Raw genomic sequence first — 5,199 nt, 5'->3', positions numbered from 1 at the left:
TGATATATAAGACTTAATATATATATATATATATAATATTAAAAGAACAACCAATAATGATAAGTTAGATTCATATATAAAATGTAATGTTGATTCTTATTAGTTTAATATCTAAATGTGATTATCGACTCATTTAGCTAATTTCAATAAATTTTTAAAAGATTTATTGTCATCGCGCAACCGTATCCATAAAAACTATCACACCTCAAAGAAATTAAAATATTTTATATCAAAATTAAACTAATATAACAACATAAAATTATATTAATATAATAAATATTTAATAAATAAGGAAACCAATCAATAAATACGACGAGCTACATTTATATCGGGCCTCCCAAAAAAACTTGGTTCAAGAATATAATTAATTTTTCTTTAACTAATTCCTTACAACAATTTATAAGTTGCATAACCCCAAGATGGTCTAAAATCAATAATAACCAATATAAATTACATGAAGTTTGTTGGTCATCAGTAATAAATATAAACCCATGCATTATTCATCATGAATACATTATTAACACGATGACTAAAAAAAACAATTAGTTGATATGTATAATAAATAATTATATATGAAAAAGATAACATATTAGGGTTATGATAAACCCGACATCCAAGGAACAATTTTTTTTTTGTTTAGAAACGTGAACACGTATGAAAGATTTGCCATCAAGTCTTGATAATCAAAATGTAAAAGAACGGAAAACGTACCTGGTTTAATTGATAGGATTATAGCATACACGAGATTGTTAGAACCTTTGTTATGAAACTGGAAATCACACACACACACACATACACACACATATATATATAAGAACAAATCGTATGTAAAATCAAACGAAAAACGTGAAACGTATATGTGAATATGTGTATAATATATCGAAAATCTTATCAAAGAAAGAGAATTACTAACTCAAATCGACGAAGGATGAATAATTAGATAGAGGCCTGCAACGCAGTGTCCTTAAACATAATTTTGCCCCTACCCATGCGTAGTTTCAAGCGTCTGTTTAGAGGATTGAACTATCTATTCGGTTCTTGCATGAGAACTCGAATCTGTCGAGTTTCATTATGTGATCATGGATAGAATGTTTGAGAGAGAACCAGAGAAAAACTGAGGGAAAAAAATAATAGTATGAATCGAGACCCCAAGAGGCCCAAGACCCATCTTTTGACTTTATATATATATATATATATATGTGTGTGTGTGTGTGTGTGTGTGTGTGTGTGTGTGTGTGTGTCAAGCTTCCCTGGTAACCCAATCCAAGATCCTTAGATGAGCTTGTGTTCTAATTTGATAAGGCTTATGGAACTAGCCTTATAAGCTTCTCAAATGTTCTCTTTCCTTCCTCTGTGGGAACAAATCCCTTAACAATATCCCAACAGAGACTATCTCGTAACAAAAAACAATGATTTAGTTTAGGAGTCAAATTTGATAATATTCATAGAGTGTACATGCTGATAATTGAAAGAAAACAATAATAGAATGGAGATAAAGGATCTGTAATTCTCATTAATCAAAAGCTCTTTAAATAGGGATGAGATATACGTGGATAACTATGATAGATATTAGTTATAATATATCTATAATATGTTTATTTCTATCTAGATCGTCATATCCTTTAGATGATGTCACACTTATCTCACAACATAAACAATACTGTGAGAATATGTGAAACCTCAGATTAATTTCCAAAAGAGCCCTTCAGGAGAGAAAAGAGGTTCCAACATATATAGAGAGAAATTTGTCTAAGTCTAGCTGATGTGGAACTCTAACAAATATGTTAAGTTATAGCGTTTGATAAAAAAGTATAATGTCAAAATATATTTTTATATCGGTTCACTACAACAAAATCGGGTTTATAGGAAATTCCTAATTTCTAAGCGTTCTAATAGACCTCTTTATAAGACTTAGTTTATAGGACCAAAAAAATAAAGTGTCCTATCTAAAGGCGTTGTAATAAGTTTATATAATGTTTTGTTTGACGTCGTAATAAGTTTTTTATGACACTTTTAATATAAAACATCACATTAGCAACTTTATAGGACACTATTTGAAAATATGTTCTATAAAAACAAATGTCCTATAAAAAATTGAGTTCATATGACCTATAAAGTTGCTAATGCGACACTTTGTATTAAAAATGTTCTAAAAAACTTGTTAAGACGCCCAAAAGCGTCATATAAACTTATTACAACACCTTTAAATATAACACTTTATATTTTGGTCCTAAAAAATTAAGTTCTATAAAGCGGTCTATTGGTTGTTACCTTCCTATTCCCTTTAATCTGAAAAGATTAAACAAGTGGATTTGAAAAGATCTACTTACAATTTCATGAATTGACGGCTTTTGCGGAAAATTTCATTCATTTTTGTGTATGATGTAATGATTCTCATTTCATCATAAGGGGGAGTATGTAAAAATGAATGAAATGTTCAATTTCGAACATTATAAGGGGAGTTTGTTATAAAGATCAAGGGGGAGTAACATCAAAGTCGGCAAAAGACACAAAAGGAGTGCGACTGAAGATTATTACAGAAGATTATTCCTATGCTACAATGTCTTAGAGTTTTTTGAATGTGAAGATCATCCTTACAACAGTTTACCGATAAAGATTTCTTATCGAAGAGAAAGTTTATGAATTTTTATCTGAAGAAGCTCGATTTTGGGAAGAATGTTGTTATGTGATTTCTGAAGAAGATTCTTTGAAGATGATATCTTGAAAATTGTTTCTAAAGATTATTGTTGATTCTGATCTACATTGTCAAAAGAGAAGATCATCGCTGTTCTACATTCGAGGGAGAGAATGCTAGAAGATTTTCTCATCAAAAAATTGTTTGAAGATTTCAAGTAAAGATTGTTTTTGTCGAAGTCATAAAGTGCTTAATGTTACAAAGTTCAAACGAGATTCAATGCGCGTAAATTCTTTCAAGCCTGAATACAAAGGGGGAAAATGTTAGGACTAAAAATCAGTGTTAAATTATATTCGTCTTGAAAGTTAATTTTGTCTATAATTGTATAAGTCATCGTGTTTGACTTTTCTTATGTACTTTGACTTTGACTATAGGGCTCAAGTTTGACCCTATATATAGTTTGCTATTGTGCAATTTTAGAAGAACCTAATTGTAAAATTCATTTACGTAATATAGAGTTTGACCAAATATTGAAAGTTGACCTTTTCTCTCAAACTCTCCTCTCCTCTCAAGTTCTTGAATGAAGATAATCAGATCTGCCATGGAATCATAAAACTTTTATGAAGATTATGAAGATTGATCTTAAAGTGACCTCACAAAACTCAATTTTGTTGTAGTGGTTCTCACATGTTTTTAACCTTTTTTTAGTTCTTATTGGATTATCGTCTTTTATATACATACACACATTACAACAAAATTGGGTTTATAGGACACCCCAATCTCTAAGGTAGCGTTTGGTACGCAGACATAATTGGATAGGACTGAACAGGACATGACAGGACTGAACAAGACTGGACTGGACAACACAAAAGTATGTCTGATGTTTGGTACGACTTGGACTGGACGGGCCAGAACTAGACAAGCTACCTCCAAGAGTTATTTGATGATTTTAAATTGTTATATAATAGTTATAGTTAACACAAATAAAGTAAATAATTAAATAATTTAATTTATAAATATTTGTACACAATTTTTATATAAATGAATAGATACATATATAATGGTACCAAATTTGAATGAAAAATTTGATATAATTGATGGTAGTAGTGGTGGCGGTGGAGGTGATTTTTGTTATGGTGGAGGTGGTGGTGGCCGACGGTAGTAGTGGCAATGAGCGGTTGTTATGGAGGTAGAGGCAGTGGTGGTTAGTGGACGGCGGTGGTTATAGAGGACATGAAGATGGTGGATTGTGGTGGTGATGGCGGTTGACAACGATGGAGGAGGTAGTTGTGGCTGATGTAGTGAATATAGTTGTAGTGGTGGTTATGGTGGAGGTGAGGTGGCAACGAATGGTGGTGGCCGATGGTGTGGAGGAGGTTGTTGCAGTAGAGGAGGAGTTGGAGGTGGCCAACGGTGGTTGTGGAGGTCATGGAGGAGGTTGTTGCGGTATAGGAGGACTTCGAGGTGGCCAATGGTGGTAGTGGTGGCGGTAATGTGTGGTGGTGGTCGGTAGCCAATGGTGGTTGTAAAGGTGGCAATGGATGGTGGTCAAGGAGATTATTGTAGTAGAGGAGGAGTTGGAGGTGGCGAATGACGGTAGTGGTGGTGGCAATGGATGGTGGTGGTCGATGGTCGACTATGGTAGAGGTGGCGATGGACTTGGTGGACAGTGGTTGTGGAGGCGGTTGAAGATGTTGTTATAGTGGAAGAGGAGGTGTCGGTGGTGGTGGTCTTTCGTAGTGGTGGCGACAGCCGAAATTAGAGGTAATGACCAATAAAACAAATACCATATTAAAGTTATACATCAAACTAGGATAGATTAGTAATATTTTAGTTTCTGTCTCATTCTTATCCCATCTTGTTCCACCTATTTTGGTGGAACAAGAAAAAGTCTTTTTTGTCCCATGCTGCCCCACCTTGTCCAATTCTTGTCCTTGTCACATTTCGCACCAAACATGAGACAGTGTATTCTTGTTCTGTCCCATGCTGTGCCAAACAAGGGATGGTGAGTTTTGTCCTGTCCTGTCCTGTCCTATGTACCAAACACAGTCTAACCGTTCTAATAGACCGCTTTATAGGACTTAATTTATAGAACCAAAATATAAAACGTTCTATCTAAAGGTGCTGTAATAAGTTTATACAACGCTTTTGGGTGTCTTAACAAGTTTTTAGGACATTTTTAATACAAAGTGTCGTATTAACAACTTTGTAGGACACTTTTGAGAAAATGTCTTATAAACTCAACTTTTGATAGGACATTTGTTTTTATATAACAGTTTTTCAAATAGTGTTCTATAAAGTTGCTAATATGACGTTTTATATTAAAAGTATCCTAAAAAACTTATTACGACGTCAAAAAAGTCATATAAACTTATTACAACGTCTTTAGATAGTACACTTTATTTTTTTGGTCCTATAAACTAAGTCTTATAAAGAGGTCTATTAAAACGCTTAGAAATTGAGAATGTCATATAAACTAGATTTTGTTGTAGTAACACACACACACACACACACACACACACACACACACACACATATATATATATATATATACTTTAATCTGA

This window comes from Cynara cardunculus (genome assembly GCF_001531365.2).
Source record: "Cynara cardunculus var. scolymus isolate 2C chromosome LG 17, CcrdV1, whole genome shotgun sequence".
Taxonomy (NCBI): domain Eukaryota; kingdom Viridiplantae; phylum Streptophyta; class Magnoliopsida; order Asterales; family Asteraceae; genus Cynara; species Cynara cardunculus.
Note: the sequence above shows the minus strand (reverse complement) of the source record.